General features: G+C 35.7%; 1 long non-coding RNA gene across 1 annotated transcript; it reads right to left on the bottom strand.

The window, feature by feature from the left end:
- Nucleotides 1–612: 612 nt before the first annotated feature.
- On the bottom strand, nucleotides 613–20,238 carry LOC138716156 (uncharacterized). The gene is made up of 3 exons (XR_011336581.1): nucleotides 20,088–20,238; nucleotides 13,667–13,855; nucleotides 613–1,683 (listed from the first exon to the last, which is right to left on the bottom strand). It is a non-coding gene; the product is annotated as an uncharacterized lncRNA (long non-coding RNA).
- Between the last annotated feature and the right edge of the window lie 973 nt (nucleotides 20,239–21,211).

Raw genomic sequence — 21,211 nt, 5'->3', positions numbered from 1 at the left:
AATTGAACAATTTCATACTATATTAAAAAGAATTGTATTTCCTTAGATATTTAAATTATGAAGAAGTGTATTATAATGTTTTCACTCTAGTTTTTAAATAATTTTGCATCATTATATTGACATTTGGCACTATATTAACTGTAATATTATATTCTAGCATCTATTACCATTATGTATTTTCTTTCTTTCGTTTGTGTTGTTTGTTTTGTTGTTTTTTCTCTCTTATTATGTATTTTGTGTATACATCTGTGTAAGCCACCTGTAATTGGAAGTCTGCTTCTGTTGGTGGTGGATTTAAATTAAATAAAAAAAATAACTGCAATACGCACACAATTCGGGAACCTGAAGACAGTATCACAAGAGAAATTGGGAGTATCATGGAAGAACTTCTAGTGTAAATACGAATTTTCTGAAGAGATGCATGGAATGTGTAAAGGCAGAGAGAAGTCATTTCCAACCCTCTCATATAACCAAGTCATGTGCAAAATTAATACATTTTAGTAATTGATATTATTTTTCAGAAATTGTGTATTTTCACTCTGGAGAGTGGGTATCGAACTATCACAAGCTGCTGCATTATCTATCATGCAGGCTCACAATGAATCATTTGGAATGCCCTGTATTAAAAATACCAGCAACTCAAAACACATTCTTAAATAATATAAAACAATATATTTGTACAAAACTATACACTGTATTTACAAAGTATATATATATTTCCGAGGCTTATTGTAAGGTTTTCTAACAGGCTGTTTTTTACGGTGATGGTTGTTAGCCTTTCGCCCAACCCCCCAAAGCTGGAGGACCACCCCTTATCGGCTGTCCACAACTGCTTATTCAATATATTCGCAGCTACCCTCCATATCTGGAGGCCATCTCCTCTATCCGCAACCTGAGGACGCGCCATGCCGTGGTGATAGGGGGCTTATGTAGGGCGCCAATGAACCTGCAGGTTCATTTGTAAGTAATATATTTCTTTCAAAATAGAAAATTTATGAACACACTCATTATGAGTTGACATACTCAATACACAGACTTCCTGAAATATGTACACAAAAATTAAAACTGCAAAAGAAGGTGCACAACATCATATACGACATGAGTTTACACATATTCTATCAAAGTCTGAGATACTGAATGCTAACAAATTAGAAAACTGGGTGTTAAGTGCAACTGGTATTTCTCTTGTAAAACTAGACGTTTATTTCAAATATAAATGCACAATCATTTTGATTACCAATTTATAAACCTGCCACAAGGAAGCACTACTCAATGCCTACGCATAAACATAACACAATTAAGCACCTGTTTCTCTTTATAAATCACCAAGGCGTACTTGAAATGCACGAGTTCATCAGGCAATAGTAACAATCATATCAGTCTTTATATGAGAGGTCCTTTATTTTTTGTATTTTTTTTTCGCATCAGTTTTTTTTTTTTCATCTTGGTGCTTTCACTTTTCTCTTGCCTGCCAGTCTGCAGTTGCGCTCGGACGCGGGTTCGATCCCCGGTTGGGCAGATTAACTGGTTGGGTTTTTTCCGAGGTTTTCCCCAACCATAAGGTGAATGCTAGGTAATCTATGGCGAATCCTCGGCCTCATCTCGCCAAATACCATCTCGTTATCACCAATGTCATCGACGCTAAATAACCTCGTAGTTGATACAGCATCATTAAATAACCAACTAAAAAAAAAGAGATCATTTAAAATAAAACACATATTAAATTAACTCTCTCAAGACACTAAAATCACAAAAATAAAATCAGATAAAAATAATAAATACAGGCAAAGATATGAGGCACTTCGTGTGAAAAGGGTCCAGGAAGTTCTGTACTCTCACAGTTTTCGTTTATACAAACATTACAACCTGTTTTCACAATATCACCAGCACACAGCAGGAGACGTTTACACTTACAGTCTTACTAATAAACCGTGTATAGTTTTTATACGAGACTTATGCAGAGTTGAGACAGAAAACGTTACTAATAAACCGTGAATAAGCTATGGACGTATAAATAGGCTGTAACTATACAATGAGAATTGCTTTGCAGTAGTTATATACACGAAACCCCTTGTTTAAGCGTTGTATGTAGAGAAAAAATGGTCGCCCCTCTAACAGCTGTTCGTATCGACTGTCATTTTATGATGATGGTTACCTTGTAACCACAGAAGAACAAACCAAAGATCATAGAATTATTAGAATAATATTGCTGTAGCTTGTACTCCTTGACCAAAATGTAGTGTGGTAATCGATCAGAGCCAGTTGTACTATCGATACTTAACACGCCACACTAGAGCGTTCTACCGGATGCAATAGAGAACCTCAGATATTCTATTACGTTTCATAATGAAGTAATGACGAATCTATGACGTAGCTGTGTAACAGTTATACTGTTATACACGACGTATGTAGTGATTATTAGTAAGGAATTTACACAGGACTTATAAACGAGCTACTCATTGTATAAGTATAAGACAGTTAAACGTCTGTATATAGAGTTTTTATTAGTAAGACCGTTAGTGAAAAGGTTAAATTCCATTACTAATGTACATCATCTCCAACAAAACTTCCTGCATATATTTTAACATATATATATATATATATATATATATATATATATATATATATATCACATATCAATAAAGAAATAAATTCACTCAGTACACTCCTGTTCCATACTGAAAATTTAGCGTACATAAACAGTGTAATGTTGGTTGAAAACATTATGCAGTTAAAAACTAAGAAGTCAATTTACAGACATTTTCTTAAAAAAAGAATAATAACAGCATGACATGTAAAATTTTCTTCTTCTTCTTCCCTTCAAGTATTAGGCCAAATGGCCTGTTACGATCTCACAGTTGAATTTTCAACCCAGCGCTTCTTTGGACGACCGAGAGATCTCTTCCCGTTTGGACAATAGTGGAGCATGACTTTTGGGATTCTATCTCTACTAGTGGCTTGTGCAGCAAATGCTGCAAACTAAGTCCATAAGAAATTCAAATAAAAATTATTCAGATTTATTTTCAATGAGAATACCAGACATTTTGAAAGTTATTTGCTTCCATAATAATGAAACATACTCCCTCTGAAATTTCTTTTATGCCAAATACTTTTCCTTGAACCTATCCGTCTTCAGTTCTTGAGTTTCAATGCGAAATCGCAAGTAACAATGTCAGGACCATCAGCGAGTTTTTCATGTGGGAGTAATGAAGTAGCTATTTCAGGTCATTGCGGATTGTAGGTGAAAGTTCAGAAAATGAAAGGTTTGTCATGCTTTGAACAAAAGACTTAGCATCTTGGTACAGCTTCTGCATGTTTCGTGAACTACCCTGAAATGTAGAGGGCAGAATCACTTTTTCCCACTAAGAGATCTTGCTGAGGTGATCAAGAGACTACAAAATATTGTAGGCCTCTTATTTTATAAGTAATACCTTTTGGTCTTTTCTTAGGAATTGTAATTTTTGCACTTCCTCCAGACAATACTGATCTACCAAATACTGCTGGATTAATTTGTGTAACAATGAATGTTATCCCGTATATTTTCTGTAATATAGGCTGTTGTGAGGAATCTATTGCTGAAATGCGGAAAATAAGGCGAATGATAGGCCCTATGTCATAGAATCTTATATGCGCCCTAAATAAAATTGTCCATTGTAAATCGTTAGCAGTTTCAGTGTTTCATTCGTTGCTGGTTGCGGGAAATAAACTTACTCATCACGGTAGCAAGAAGTGAAATGGCATGCTATTTTCCCTACAACAAAATATGCTTGGCAGCGATCACAAATCTAATCTATTAAACCAAAGAAATATTAAATTAAATTTTATGCAGTTTAAAGACGCAGCTAAAATAGGAAGCATGACTCAATTACTACCAAAGAAAATTAGAGAATCAGACATCATATACATATCTATACCACACTGCCATTAAATATATGAAAAAGACCCACACTACTTGATTAATAACTATAAAAGTATTTCATTTTTAATAACAATATTGTTACCTTACGTAAGTTTTATAGTTTTCAGTAACATATATAACTTATAGTCGTTACTCAGTAAATTATAAACATGAAGATCTAATATAAAATATTCTTTCTCTGCGTCTACTTACTTAAAGCCCCAAAAGGTTTCACTTTCATATCATCAGTGTACCATTGTGTTTTGCATTAACTATAATAATATTTCATTTTTAATGGTAATAATGTCATCACACATTCTTAAGTTTTGTAGTTCTTAATATCCAATACACAGCTGTACTCAGAAAACTACAGACCAGAGAATCAGACCTGTAAATTATATTTTATACGTTATCAAAAAATTACACAAATGAAGATCGACATATTGACATTATGATGTGAAAGAATCTGAGCCATCTAAACTCTATGTCAGCAATCCTGTAGGTCATGGCCTTCGTGTAATAGACTATTGTTTATTGCAGTGTGCGTTTTGTTTTATTCTGATATGCAATTAATTAGTTCTCAAAACTGACGAAAGATGGATTTTGGAAAATAGAAAAATTATGTAGGAAAATCGACATTTCACTGAAAACTACTATTTTTTCTGAAAAAACTTTGGGTTCCAAGCTTCAAAATGAGGGATCACTTATTGAAATCCGTTCAGCCGTTTTCCCATAATTTCCATCATCAGTTCAAATTATATATATATAGATGCATGCGATGCAGATGATTTATCCAGTTGTTCTGATAATGTTTTACGTGATTAATTACAGGTTCTAGTTGTAATTCTTCCATTACATCTTCATTGCATTTGTGATCCCATTTCGTATATCCCGCTGTATATCTCATAAATTTCATTTCATTAGCCGTTATTCTGCTTTCGTCTTTCTTCCTCAATGTCCATGCCTCAACTGCCGTAACAAAGTACAGGTCTCACCAAGGTCTTGTAAAGGCGAATTCGAGTATGCCTTTGTACTAGGGAAGGTTTCATAATGGTGTTAATTATTCCCATTGTTTTGGTGTATTTAGAAATTTTCTGTGAAATGTCTACTTCATCGAAGAAAGAGAATGTGTATCCAAGATATGTAAAATAATTTATCCTTTCTAATATTTTTTAATCTAAACATATTTTGCTAGACATAGGGTATTTTCCGCAGAAGGCCATAATTTTAGTTTTTTCTTTATTGATTTTCATATCATATTTAATTCAAATTTTGTTAAAATTAAAAATTGAATGTTGTAATTATTCATCTTCTGGGGATGCCACCAGAGCTAAATCGTCTGCAAAAAGTAATGAATCTAGTTGTAAATATCTATTGAGTTGTATATATCCATGAGGCAACTGTTTCCATTCTCTAATTATTTGATTCATATATATATATATATATATATATATATATATATTGTATATAATAAATAGCAACGGTGAAAGGCTGCAGCGTGGAACATGGTCTGCGGCTAATACATTTAACAATTCATTTCTGTTCACCCTATCAAATGCTTTTTCCAAATTAATGAAAGCAATATGTGTTTCTAAGTTGAATTCCCGGTGTTTGTCCATCAACAATTTTAATGTAAAATATCCATCGCAACATGACCTTCCCTTTCAGAAGCCATTTTGTTCTTCTCCGAAAGTGTTTCATAATGTTTATACAATTTGTTCTTGAGTATGCTGGTAAAGATTTTATATCCTATATTTAATAGAATGATCCCTCTGTAGTTGTCATACGATTTTATGTCTCCTCTTTTGAATATAGGAACTACGATTGATATTGTCCAACTTGCTGATATATCATCTCCTGTCCATATCTTATTTAGAAAGTGAAGGAGTCTATTTATAAATGTCTGGCTTGCATATTTAAACAATTCAGTATTCAGTAAATCCTCTCCTGGGGCTTTATTGTTCTTCATTTTCTTTAAAACTTGAACTCGTTCAAATTTGGAGATGGGTTCAATTTCAGTATTAGCAGAAACTGGTAATTCAAGAGGTTCAACAGTTTGGGACCATAATTTCTGAAAATATTGTAACCAATTTTCTAACGGAGAAACATTTACCTTAACTTTTTCTCTCACTTCGTTGTTTAAATTCTTAAGGATTTTGTATGTTTGTGGTTGAGGTCTGTACAAATCATTCTCTAAATAAGCTACAAATTCTTCACAATTATGTCTATGGTTTTTCCGTACTTCTATTTTAGCGACAGCTCTTTTTCTATGATATTCTGCTTTAGTAAACAAATATTTCTTACAGGCTTCTCTTTTATCTTCTGATATGACTTTCGCTATGTCATCATCCCATGTTCTTAATCCTTTTTTCCTAGACCATTTTCTTTTTGTGCCCAAACTTTCCTTAGCGGCTTGCTTCAAAATATTTTGGAGGGCGTTCCACTCATCTTCTACATTATTCTGAATTGGAGTTTCTTTTATAATAGTATCCAATCTTTTCTGATATAGCCAAATTATACTATACTCTTTAAATAAACTTACTCGATAAGATAGTTCCTGAGGCTGATTTATATTCTTTTCCTTCTGTACCATCTTAGTTTTACGCATATAGAACTTACTAGAAGATAGTGATCTGATTCAATTTCTGGGCCTCGAAATACTCTTGTGTCTAGTACCATATTTGCTATTTTATTGTTACATATTATATAATCTATAATAGACTTTAAGTTCCTAGCTTCCCATGTAAATTTGTGACTATCTTTATGACCAAACAAGGTAGTCATAATTTTGAGTTGGTTATAGACCAAGAAATCAATTAATCTGTTGCCAATTCTATTACAAGTTTGTTCTCCATGTACACCCATACAGTGTTCAATCTTGACATTCCCTACTCTAGCATTAAAATCTCCCATCAATACCAGCATGTCAGATCTATTAACTTTATCCACAATTCTTTGTAGTTTTGTATAAAACTGATCATTTTCTTCATCCTCTCCTTCTACAGAGCATATACTCCAATCACTGTCATATAACCTCGAGATAATTTCAATCTAATTTGGATTATTCTTTCATTCCAAAAGCAGTAGTTATTTATTGTGGACTTCAATGTTTCTTTATCATTAACATAACTCCAGATTTTGCTCTTGATTTACTGTCAACTCCACTGTAAAATTGTATGTAATTATTGGTTTCTTTTGATCTTTTAATTTCTTTTTTGTCTCAGATATAACTGCTATTGAAATTCCTTTCTTTGCCAATATGTCATCTAGTTGATCATCCTTGTGAAATATACCCTGTACATTCCATGTTGCCAGTTTAAGAATATTTTCACTTTTTCAAGAATTGTCCTTAGCCTTGCCATTGTCGTCAATAGAATTATCAATCCGGTTCATCCGAGGCTTATTGTGAGATTTGAAAGCAGTTATGAAATTACTGCCCAACGGGTTGCCGGCCCGAAGGCATTTCCACTTATACAGCATTACCCGGTCCCCAGAGCCTCATCTGTAAAAGCAGGTTGCACCACGAGCAGGTTGAGGATGGGATTTGGATAGGAGAGGTTATGGAATGCACTTCACTATCCCTTGCAACCCACATGTAAAATTTTATAAAACGTAATCTGGCAAGTGTACCGTCCATACCATTATTTTCATATCTTAAACTTACTTACTTACAAATGGCTTTCAAGGAACCCGAAGTTTCATTCCCGCCCTCACATCAGCCCACCATCGGTCCCTATCCTGTGCAAGATTAATCCAGTCTCTATCATCATATCCCACCTCCCTCAAATCCATTTTAATATTATCCTCCCATCTACGTCTCGGCCTCCCCAAAGGTCTTTTTCCCTCCGGTCTCCCAACTAACACTCCATATGCATTTCTGGATTCGCCCATACGTGCTACATGCCCTGCCCATCTCAAACGTCTGGATTTAATGTCCCTAATTATGTCAGGTGAACAATACAATGCGTGCAGTTCTGTGTTGTGTAACTTTCTCCATTCTCCTGTAACTTCATCCCGCTTAGCCCCAAATATTTTCCTAAGCACCTTATTCTCAAACACCCTTAACCTATGTTCCTCTCTCAGAGTGAGAGTCCAAGTTTCACAACCATACAGAACAACCGGTAATATAACGTTTTATAAATTCAAACTTTCAGATTTTTTGACAGCAGACTAGATGATAAAAGCTTCTCAACCGAATAATAACACGCATTTCCCATATTTATTCTGCGTTTAATTTCCTCCCAAGTGTCATTTATATTTGTTACTGTTGCTCCAAGATATATGAATTTTTCCACCCCTTCGAAGGATATATCTCCAATTTTCATATTTCCATTTCGTACAATATTCTGGTCACGAGACATAATCATATACTTTGTCTTTTCGGGATTTACTTCAAAACCGATCGCTTTACTTGCTTCAAGTAAAATTTCCGTGTTTTCCCTAATCGTTTGTGGATTTTCTCCTAACATATTCACATCATCCGCATAGACAAGAAGCTGATGTAACCCATTCAATTCCAAACCCTGCCTGTTATCCTGAACTTTCCTAATGGCATATCTAAAGCGAAGTTAAAAAGTAAAGGTGATAGTGCATCTCCCTGCTTTAGCCCGCAGTGAATTGGAAAAGCATCAGATAGAAACTGACCTATACAGACTCTGCTGTATGTTTCACTGAGACACATTTTAATTAATCGAACTAGTTTCTTGGGAATACCAAATTCAATAAGAATATCATATAATACTTCCCTCTTAACCGAGTCATATGCCTTTTTGAAATCTATGAATAACTGATGCACTGTACCCTTATACTCCCAGTTTTCTCCATTATCTGTCAAATACAAAAAATCTGATCAATAGTCGATCTATTATGCCTAAAACCGCACTAATGATCCCCAATATTTTCATCTACGTATGGAGTTAATCTTCTCAAAAGAATATTGGACAAAATGTTGTACGACGTCAACAAAAGTAATATTCCTCGAAAGTTACCACAGTTGGTTTTGTCCCCCTTCTTAAAAATAGGTACAATTATGGACTCCTTCCATTGTTCTGGTACAATTTCCTTTTCCCAAATAGCAAGTACAAGTTTATAAATTTCGCTATACAATGCACTTCCACCCTCTTGTATTAATTCTGCTGGAATTTGATCGATATCTTAAACAATGAATGTTAAATCAATTTTAGCCAAGTAATATTTTAGTGCCATACAACTAATTGGGACCAACTATTTATTATTTGGATAACCGAAAATAGTATTGAGCAAGATGAATCCAGGGATTTTCCATGGAATTGTCTGATATTCACTTTACAGTTGGAGGAAACTTGGGAGAGGGGGGGGACCCAACCAAGTAATCGGCACAAGTGGAACTCAAACCCAGGGCCAAAAACAGCTTTGAACCACACTTGTTACTGCCCAAGCTATACTGGCTTGAATTTATTATTATTCTAAAAGTAAACAATATACTGGTAGGCCTATTCTAATTTATTTACAATATTTGCTACATTTATAAAAATCAGCAAAGAAGTTAATAAATATGATTTGATGTAAATTTATGTTTTGTATCATTTTTCCTTTAAGGCAAGGCAAGGCAGATGTACAAGTAAGTACCTTCCTCAAAGTTAGTCGCTCCAAGTGGACATTAACCTGCCCAAATTTTGAGAAAAGACAAGTAATAAGCAAGAAAACTGGCAAGTAATCAGGAAAAGCAAGTGAATAGAAATTACTTCTATTTCTCAGGCAGCCTGCCCTTCCTCAACACCAGCAGCAGATAATATGCCCTTCACTTGTCTCATATGAATCCCTTCTTGCCTACATGCAGTCCAATCATTAGATTGAGCATGCTGGTGTTTACCTGTAGTGTACGATTTTGAATATAGTGATTTGAAGCACTATATCATAAACAATTTTCACCCCAGTGTTCCTAATAATAAACACAAGACACTGACAACCTGTAGTGTCGCTGTAATGTTACAAACAACTGTAAAGAACAAACTTCGGGACGCGTGAGAATATATAATTTTACACTAGCCTTAGCAACAGTGACATTTAATACATTTACTTATATATATATATATATATATATATATATATATATATATATATATATATATACAGAGTGAACCAGAAGTAATGTCACTAATTTCGGGGGGGGGGCGGTATTCTTTGGGATATTTCAAACAAAAAAATTTAATACAATTTTGCTCGTTTTTGCTTCCTTTTCGAGGTAAAAATTGTTTTCGCCTATATGAAACAGTTCATAGTGTGTTTTGGGAAAGCCATTAATTTAATTCCCAATATGCTCAGTCAATTTAAGAGAGCAGTGTATTATAACAATAAACGATTGAAAGAATCTTAGTTTTGTCCTTTAAATATGCAGAAATTTGATCCAAACAAATGTAATAATTTAAAATTCCTTTTCAGAACAAAAAGTTACAGTAATAGTGCACGAGAAGTTAAGTTTTTTTCCCCCTTTATTAGCCATATGCAGTGGCTTAACTTACACCCCCGGAGACCCCACGTCGCGGGGGGCCCAAAAACTTTCAGTGGTTACTAACGTATATTTGGAAATGAATGCGAATTACAGTTCAAGTATTTTCCGTAACGCATTGCCACTCTTTTTATTCTCCTGTTAGTATAAGCTGTTATAAAAAAGGAGTTCATTATTCGTGTATAACAGTCTTCAATGCACTGCCTAATTACGAGGGGGATCCAAGAAATAACGACCGTTTTGTTGTAATAATTAAAAAAATATATTTATTTGAAAAAACAAAGTCTGTTACATAACTGAAGCTTCCTTTACTTCTCTACATAATCACCACCTACATTTAAACATTTGTCGTATCTGTTCACTAGCTTTAGAATTTCCGTGTTATACTCCTCTGCCGCCAGTTCATTAAGCCAGGTGCTCACTGTCTTCTTCAACTCTTCATCACTTCCAAAATGCATACCACCCAGAAAGTCTTTCAGCTTAGTGAAAAGGTGAAAATCGCTAGGAGCAAGGTCTGGACTATAGGGCGGATGATCAAAGATTTCCCAACCGAATTGATCCAGCAATTCTCGAGTTGAAGCAGCAGTGTGCGGGCGGGCGTTGTCGTGAAGAAGCACAACTCCTCTCGAAAGCATTCCTCGCCTCTTGTTTTGGATGGCTCGCCGTAGTTTTCGTAAAGTCTCACAATAACAATTTGCATTGACCGTAGTGCCTTTTGGCATGAAATCCAGCAAAAGAACACCTTTGCGATCCCAAAAGACAGTAGCCATGACTTTTTCTGTTGAGAGAGTCTGTTTGAATTTTCTCGGTTTCTTGGGTGATGAGGGATGATGCCACTGACGTGATTGGCGCTTGGTCTCTGGGGTGTTGTGAGACACCCAGGTCTCATCACCAGTCACAATTTGATCAAGAAAGGTGTCTCCATCTGTGTGATATCGCATCATGAATGTCAATGCTGAGGCAATTCTCTGAGTTTTGTGTTGGTCACTCAGTTGCCGTGGAACCCATCGTGCACAGATTTTGTGGTAGCCAAGATGTTGCGACACAATTTCACCAAGCAAAGAACGAGAAATGTCAGGAAAGGCAATATGCAATTCGTCGAGTGATGTGCGCCTGTCTTGCAAGATTCTGTTGTTCACTTTAGTCTTCAGGTCTTCTGTGATGAGTGATGGGCATCTGGGTCGAGTTTCATCATGGACATTTGTTCGCCCATTGTTGAACATTTCGCACCATTTTCTCACATTTCTTTCATTCATTACAGTATCACCATACACTTCTTTCAATTGCCGGTAAATTTCTGCAGGTTTCAAATGTCGGGCATTCAAAAATCGAATTACACTCCTCACCTCACAGTCGGCGGGATTATCAATCACGTCGTTCATTTTGAAGCAACACAAAATGCACAATGGCGACTTGTTGCAACCAGTACTCACAACATTATGAGAACACATGTTAAGGAAGCCAGTTTACCTTCAAACAAGGAAGGGGAGTCAGCTGCGCGGAGGGTATGCACGAACGGTCGTTATTTCCTGGATCCCCCTCATATCTTAAAGCTTTGAAGGACCACGAGAAAATGTTTAGAACACAATTAACTAAATTTCTACATATACTCATGCCTTCTACACAACTGAGGTATTGTTTATGCTTGTAAATTGAATTAATCTACTTGACATGAAATGTGTAATTTTGTGGAGCTGAACTAAACTGTGCTTGTAAATTGAATTAGTCTGTTTACTGTGTATTGCATATTTTATATGGCTTGGCTGGTGGATTGTATATGATGTAAATTGAATAGTTTGTATAGTTCAACTGATGAACTGTTTATGCTTTTAAATTGAATTAACTTACTTGCTATGTACTATATTTTATAGCTCAACTGATGAATAATCGTTTAGGTTTGTAAATTTAATAATCTGATTGCTATGTAGGCCTACTATATATTTTTTGTAGAGCTATCAACGTAGCTAAGTTGGCAGACTCACTAGTCTGCTGATCCAGAGCTGCACTTGGGCTTGGGTTGGATCCCCATTTGGGCTGATTACCTAGTTGGGTTTTTCCGAGGTTTTCCCCAATCGTAAGGCGAATGCCAGGTAATCTATGGCGAATCCTCGGCCTCACATCATCTTGCCAAAAAATTGTAATCATGTAAAATTTTGACTCGTTCCACATTTTAAAGCTTCAATGCTAATGTAAGATCTACGGAATACAATAAATGAAATGAAAATATACTTTTCTTACCATATAGTTCACCATCTTTATCACTTGAATGAATTAGAGTTCATTAAATCTTAACAGATTTTCTGTAAAGCGTACTGTCATATGGTAGACAACTTACTCTGTTACCAACAGAATCTGATGAAAGTCCATCACTGACTAACATGTGCTGTTAAGATCATGTCAAAGCATTTCGTAGAGCGTATCTTATAAGAACAAAATTACTAATATACTAACAAAATGTCAAATTTAACCTTTCATCTAAATGAAGAATCACAGTATCTTAAAAGAGAAATGAATGATAGATTTCTCAACCTATGGCAACTTTTCCAAAACCTCAACTCGACCACAATCTGGGTTACATAATATGTAGTAGGCCTATATCATGTTACTAACATGAATTTCAAAGAATTAATGCATTTAAAATAACAACGTAACAAATTTCCTACCCATATGCACACAACGAAAATACAATTCGGAAATTAATTGTTGTAAGTCAATGTGATATCTCTAGGAGGAAAACTGAGTGTAATACAACATGCGAGCAAAGACATGTTACTTAATACGCATTTAATGACTGTAGTAGAGTAAAAGATTATCTGCATTGATCAAAATACTACCATGAGCTTATAATCCATAACAGTACAAGATCTCCTGGCCAAATAGCAGAACAGTCATTTGGTAGGATAATATTATTTACATTTTAAAGATGTTGCAAAAGAATTACTAACAAACATAACGTTAATAAAAGATTTCGAACAGGTCTCTGACAAGGGAGGCGATCCAGGTTGTGTAGCTTAAATTCAATTAAAATGCATATTTACGCTAATTTTCGTTCCTTAAGAAACGTGGTGATAGTCGTTCATTTGGCTTTTTCCTCGTTTACGAAATATACTGACTTGAAAATCGTTGCTATTTATACCACTTCTTGCGCGCACTTGGATCCAGTTCCACATCATATCACAGCTCCCACATTAATACTCTAGTATATTTTCTTTTTCTCACATTAATTTGCTGAAATACAAATTCAATTTGAATTTAAAATATGTATTAACTTTGTGACTCACCTTAAATGTGATAGTGGGCTTCGAAATGAAGTGGTCGGGCCAAAGACCCATACAGGCTGGTTCTCCACAGTTTCCAACATGCAACATTGTTGCCAGAACGTTATCAAACTTTCTCACATGTTTGTCCGTCACATATCCACACTTCTACCACACGCATATTAGCATGTCTTTGAGGACAGCTGAATAAAACTGTTGATACACAACAGAATTGAAGCCTCTCTTGTGCAATATGTTTGGAATATTTTCACAAATAATTTTATGTCTGAAATATTCTTCTAGCCTTCGAATTACTATTTTATATTGTCTAAAATTACACATCCAAGGGTTGCAAAAATTTTGTATTTTTGGAGGGATAATTTGTGTTTTAATTGCCTTGCCATCTAAAGTATTGTTTACTTACTTACAAATGGCTTTTAAGGAACCCAGAGGTTCATTGCCATCCTCACATATGTCCGCCAACGGTCCTTATCCTGTGCAAGATAAATCCAGTCTCTATCATCATATCCCACCTCCCCCAGATCCATTTTAATATTATCCTCCCATCTACGTCTCGGCCTCCCCAAAGGTCTTTTTCCCTCCGGTCTCCCAACTAACACTCTATATGCATTTCAGGATTCGCCCATACGTGCTACATACCCTGCCCATCTCAAACATCTGGATTTAATGATCCTAATTATGTCAGGTGAAGAATACAATGCGTGCAGTTCTGCGTTGTGTAACTTTTTCCTTTCTCCTGTAATTTCATCGCACTTAGCCCCATATATTTTCCTAAGAACCTTATTCTCAAACACCCTTAATCTCTGTTCCTCTCTCAAAGTGAGAGTCCAAGTTTCACAACCATACAGAACAACTGGTAATACAACTGTTTTATAAATTCTAACTTTCAGATTTTTTGACAGCAGGCTAGATGACAAAAGCTTCTCAACCGAATAATAACAGGCATTTCCCATATTTATTCTAAGTTTAATTTCCTCCCTAGTGTCATTTATACCTGCTAAGCTTACTGTTGCTCCAAGATATCTGAATATCTCCACCTTTTCGAAGGGTAAAACTCCAATTTTTATATTTCCATTTCGTACAATATTCTGGTCACGAGACATAATCAATACTTTGTCCAGGACGAATAGAAGGAATAGTGTACACACTCCTATGTTCTCTCATTGTCGGTGGCGGACCTGAGAACTAGTGGCGCTTCGATCGCTATACTCCATCGTTTGTCAGAGTTCAGACACCTCGACAATACAATTTCTCGCGCGTTTAATGGTAAAAGTTGCTAGGGGTTGTTAGTATGCTTTGTTGTTTGGGGTTGTGTAGAAGTCTTCAATTTGTTGTGCTTTGAATTAACCAGTGACAAAAGAATATTGTGTGGTGGTTTACAAAATAATTGCAAAAATGCCGTACTGTTTTGCTCCGGGTTGTAGATCGGGATACGGTAGAAATTGTGACAAAAGATATTTTTTTTCACCTCCCAAAGAAAAAGATGAGTTTGGGAAATGGGCCAGAGCGATTCCGCGTAAAGATAGGCAGCTTTCGGTAAATAACCGTATTTGTGATGTGCATTTTTCCGAAGATATGATTATAAAATCAGACTGTTTCATTATTAAAGGTCAAAAGGCAGAAATATCGCGAGTTCATTGGAAATTAAAACCAGGAGCTGTGCCTCACATTTTCCCTAATTTACCGAAATATTTATCAAGTCAGGTAAAACATCGGAAATCACCCACGAGACAGAAGAATGGTGAACCCGCAGGGAGAAGAAGAAAGAAGAATGCAGACATTTATGATGGAGATCCAACAATAACAGCGGATCAAATTGACGTTCAAGGTCAGTCTAGCAGTAATAAAGATAATAAGATTCAAATTCAAGATACTTGTCATGCTGATAAAATATTACATTTGAAGAAGCAACTGAAAAATTTGAATCGAAGGTACACAAGGGCTAAAATCAGTCTGTCCTCGGCAAAAGCCAGAATTTGTTTAATAGAAAAGCAGTTAAAATGTAAAAAAAATTGAGGATAGAGGTAGTAAATTCCTTAGTAAGTAAAAAATTATTATGGATACAATGATAAAGAAATGTGGACTCAAAAATCCCAGTCGAATGAGATATAGTGCTGACTTTATTTTGGAGAGTTTGCTGTTTAGAATAAAATCACCAAAAGGGTACAGACATTGTTTGCGACATGATTTGCTGCCTCTTCCCTCACAAAAGCATTTAAGAAAACTTTGCCGAGGACTTAAGTGTCCATATGGTGTAAATCCACAGTCCTTGAGTTTCAGATTTCTATAAAGATGAAATACATGAAAATAAACGTTACGGAGTGGTAATATTCGATGAGGTCAAACTCAGAGAAGAAATTCACTTTAATAACTCTTCCCTTAAAGTGGACTGATTTTTTGATTTCGGAGATCTCACAACTGATGTCCAAAAGAAGCAATTAGCCAATCATGCACTAGTATTTATGTTTGTGCCATTTATGCAAGATTGGATTCAACCAATTGCTATTTACGCTAGCAGAAAAGCTACTCCAGGTGATATTCTTGTTAAAATTCTTATTCAAGTTATACTACAATTAGAAGCAGTTGGGGCGAGAGTAGTCGGTTTCACCTGTGATGGCAGTCAAACAAATAAAAAGGCCTGAAAATCTTTAGAAATCAATGGAAAAAAAAATTCCAGCACAATGCTATATTCCTAATCCGTCCGACGAAAAAAGGAAGATATGGGCATTCTCAGATTTTGTGCACATATTGAAATGCATAAGAAATTATTTCCATGATAAACTCGAACTCTCTTACAAGGAGAAAAACATCAATTTCAGTTTTTATAGGAGACTTTTTGAAGAAGATTTATCTGGATGTGCCGGTCTTAGGGTTTGTCCCAAGTTGACAACAGCTCATCTAGATCCTTCGTCCTTTCAGAGAATGAATGCCAGACTTGCGTTCCAACTCTTCAGTGCAGTGTCGCCAAAGGTCTCAAATTTTATAGTGAAGTAGGGTCATCGGGTTTCGAGGGCAGTGAGGACACTGAAGAATTTACGAGGGATTTAAACTGCATTGCCGACGTATTAAATTCACACACTCCTGCTAAGGCTCTTTATAAAGACTCTTCTAACCACAAATTCCTTATTGATTTTCTTCAATGCCTCAGAACTACAACCAACACATTTGCTTCTGGTATAACAATGGAGTCTTTAGTAGTAACCTCGCAGAGTACCTTAGAAATGAGTGAATGGCTCTGGAGCAAAGGATATAAATATGTCCTAACAGGGAAACTCACTCAAGACCCCTTGGAACGTCACTTCGGAATTTTACGTTCACTCAGTTCAGATGACCATCCTTCGAAGATAGATTTCCTCCATATGCATTTATTACAATGTATTTATGTCCCTGCAAAGCAGGTCCTTAACATTGCAGGAAACTGTGAACCGAAAAGTGATAAACTACTCACATCTTTTGTGAACCAAATGCGAACATTAGCGCGAAATGCGGAATTACGTAACAAGGCAGTTAAAAAGTCTGTAGAAACTTGTATAAAAGAAAAAATTTGTTCTTTGTGAAGAAATGCATGGTCAAGGCTGGGAAAGTGCTGTGCCCGAGTTAGTAAATACCACTCCTCCCGTGTTGATTGACAGATGTTTAGTGTATCATGTGGCAGGTTATGTCGTAAATCATTCCTCTAAGTTTATTGCGTGTATTCTCTGTGTCCAGTCCCTTCGACAGAAAAGTAATGTGTCTAAACATTGTGCAGCTCTCACCCAAATCAAGGACTACGGATCCGGTAGGAACGTCATTTTTTAACCCATCCCTCCCAAGCTGTGTACGACGTACTTCTTCAAACAGAAATGAAAATTAAAGAAAAGATTAGCTCAGCGAGTGCAATGTGGGGTGATATCTTCTATGACTGTCTTGACACTATTGACGCTCTTACGATCCAGTCTTCGGGAGCAGGTTGTTGCAGAGAACACATCATGGATATTATTCCTAAATTGGTTTACCACTACTTAAAGTGCCGATTCTTCTTCAGGACAAAGGAAGTCCGAAGAGAATTGCAAGCTCGTAAATCCGCCAAGTCATCTCGCAAACTCTCGAAGGTAGCAGGCAACTAATCATTCATATGGTGAGTAATTTAATTAATTTATAAGCACGTAAAATATCTTTCAACTCTGGTTTTATTTAACATTTTGTAGAGTTTTCTGTCCCTGAATTCGCAACTTGTTAAATACCGAACTTATCGCTTTCATAGCGTTTCAGATCCTATCGTATTTTGTTACGAACGTTCATAATAGTGTTAACTGAGCGAAGGCTATTAATTATGAATAAGGGACTATGCAGGTATTCCTAAAGTTACGACTAGACGGGTTAAATGGTAGAAATTTGCTTTTAAAAAGGACTACGTTTAGCGTAACAAGAACTGTGAACTTCCCCAAAGTCAGGAGTTTCGCGATAGAAGCGCCGCGTTGCGGCGGACCCGTGTAAACTCGCTGAGTGCGAACCGTAAGCAACGGTGCGTACACTATTCCTTCTATTCGTCCTGCTTTGTCTTTTCGGGATTTATTTTCAAACCTATTGCTTTACTTGCTTGAAGTAAAATTTCCGTGTTTTTCCTAATCGTTTGTGAATTTTCTCCTGACATATTCACGTCATCCATATAGACAAAAAGCTGATGTAACCCGTTCAATTCCAAACCCTCTGTGTTATCCTGAACTTTCCTAATTGCATATTCTAGAGCGAAGTTAAAGAGTAAAGGTGATAATGCATCTCCTTGCTTTAGCCCACAGTGAATTGGAAAAGTATCAGATAGAAACTGACCTATACGAACTCTGCTGTGAGGGAGAAACGAGAGTTGGTTGACTTCCGCCAATTTTGGAATAGAAAACGGCCGAATTTCTAAGCGATTTTTGGTCAATGTAGAGTATCCACTGCCCACTGAACAAATATTTCACACTTTTATCACTGCCAATGCTGCGCTATAAACCAATTTTCGGCAATCTAATGTAAAAGACTGCCTACAGATATTTGGAAAGTTTCAGAGAAAATACACAAATTCAATATTCTAACACGATTTTTTTGTTTTTATGAATTAAGTAATTTGCTGGGAGTCATCGTTAGATATAGACCACTCTTACACTAAACCTGGGGTAATTTAAGCTTATTAATCAAATAGGATTCAACTTACTGTTTTTTATATACTCACCTGTTTGTAATTTCTATTATAACATATATATATATTTTTTTTCATTGTTATTTTCCATCCAAAGATCATTAAGAACGCTGAATATTACTTAATATCTCCTATCTTTCTTCAAATCGTGTTTATATGCCATGTTAATTTTCATTTGTTTTCATAAGTTAACAATGATGCACATTGGGAGCAACATATAAGAAATTATTTTCCTACACAATCCACGCTATATTCAAGTTGTTTTGAAATGATTAATCGAAGATGGTTTGCTTATTGTTTATTACACGCACATTAATTGTATGTAATTCTATTCCATACGTTTTTTTTCTATCCCAAGATCATAAAGAATGGTGAATAATGTTCATGCTTGTTTCCTGTATTTCTTAAAATATGTATATATTTACGTAAAAATGATGCGCCAAAAATAATAATAATTTCGTACTCACTCCACATCCCTATATTCACATTTGTTTTTCAGTGATTTATTAAAGAATGTATCGGTATTTAAAAGACTAATTTAGAAACATGTTACATAAATCATCCTTGTGCCAAAAGAGAATGCTCCCTGGACCAAATTATATTAAAGAATGTACCGGTATTTAAAAGACTAATTTAGAAACATGTTACATAAATCATCCTTGTGCCAAAAGAGAATGCTCCCTGGACCAAATTATATTAAAGAATGTACCGGTATTTAAAAGACTAATTTAGAAACATTTTACATAAATCATCCTTGTGCCAAAAGAGAATGCTCCCTGGACCAAATTGTCGTATTTTGCAGTGGTCGTCAGTACTCGCTGAAATGGGTAATAATATAATATAATTATGTTGTACGTAGCAAGATCGATTATTCAATTGATAGGATATTTTATGAGGTTGTCATGACTGAGATATCTATTGTCAATTGCTTTTATTTGTCAGAAGGCCTTGACTGACGGGTATATAAGGACTGGCGCTCTTAGAAGGTGGAGGTTGCGGTTTGGGATGGCCCACAAGCAACAAGTTATACTAAATATGTTTAGGATTAGTGTAAAACTGGCCTATGTCTCCTATAGTGGACGGGACAAAAGTAACATTCACCCGATTTTTTGTGGAGATGCATTTTAAAACTTAAGCATTGTATTGGTAAGTTTTCAAGTAAACTAATTGTACAGACATGTGGCTAATTAGCTCTGAAATGACACATCCAACGTAATGCGAGTGCAAACTCTGCTTTCTAGTCAATGAAACGACTGTAGTCACCTGAAACACACGATGCGATGTAATGTGAAGAACGCAGAACTGTTATTGATTCAATACCCACTGAAAAACACTCAACTAGAGCACATAATACTAGAATAAACACACGATACCACAAAGGAACTTCAATTCCAACCCCGCCGTTATAGCAGACGCCGACGCACTTCAAACTTCAACTGCCAACGTAAAAAACAAAAAAACCACTATCCATTCACGACGGCTACACTCAATCGCTATCATCTTCAAAACACACACCGCCGGGATAGAGTGACACCATAGAGAAGAATAAAATAGTATAAGCACAGTCTAATACATTAATATGTATTAGACTGTGGTATAAGTGTACGTCGCATGTTACGACGGTTTTTTAGTAAGTCTGACAGGGAAGCAGACTCTCGTGAGAACAATTGGTGCGCTCCTGGTGGTCTGGCTGTGAAGCTTAACATTTGACAATTTGAGCACGATATTGGTGGTTTTGTTGACCAAATTATAAAATTTATTAAAGAAGAATGTTATTATTTTTGTGTGTTTATTTAATTTAATTAAGATAAGTAAAAATTTCAACAAAACAAAACAAGTATAAATAAAATATTAGATGTTCTGATGAAATTTTCACTTATTTTCCTAATTAAATAAAATAAACGTACAAACGACTCATAAAACAGTCATCAGGCTCTCGTCTCAAAAGAAATATGGCGGCTATTTTGTTGTTCTGCGTGGCTTTCTATTGCCTACGAGATATATCTTGTATACAACAGTGTTTTCCACTAGCATCCAATCAGAAAATTCCATTGAAACGTTTAGCGCTTCTGGTATCTGGTGATCGGCCTGCACAGTCTTGTTACCGGAAACTCCTCTCTGTTTCACCCCCCCCCCCGCTTAACACCTTCAATCAGAGCCTCGAAAAAATCTCGTAGCAGCAAAGTATCTTAACCTAAACAGCCACAGTTTCGTATAAACAAACGATAATAAAAGCCTAAACTAACCTAACCTAACCTGTCATTAAAATCCGAAACTAACCTAACGTAACTTGTCACAGACTCTCCTATACAAGGCATAACAAAATCTTAAACAGTCCTAACCTAACCTGTCACAGTTCCGTATATGCAAAGCTCAATAAAAGCCTA

Source organism: Periplaneta americana, chromosome 16, assembly GCF_040183065.1.
Source record: "Periplaneta americana isolate PAMFEO1 chromosome 16, P.americana_PAMFEO1_priV1, whole genome shotgun sequence".
NCBI lineage: Eukaryota > Metazoa > Arthropoda > Insecta > Blattodea > Blattidae > Periplaneta > Periplaneta americana.
The sequence above is the reverse complement of the archived record's forward strand: the minus strand, read 5'-3'. Positions and strand labels throughout refer to the sequence as shown.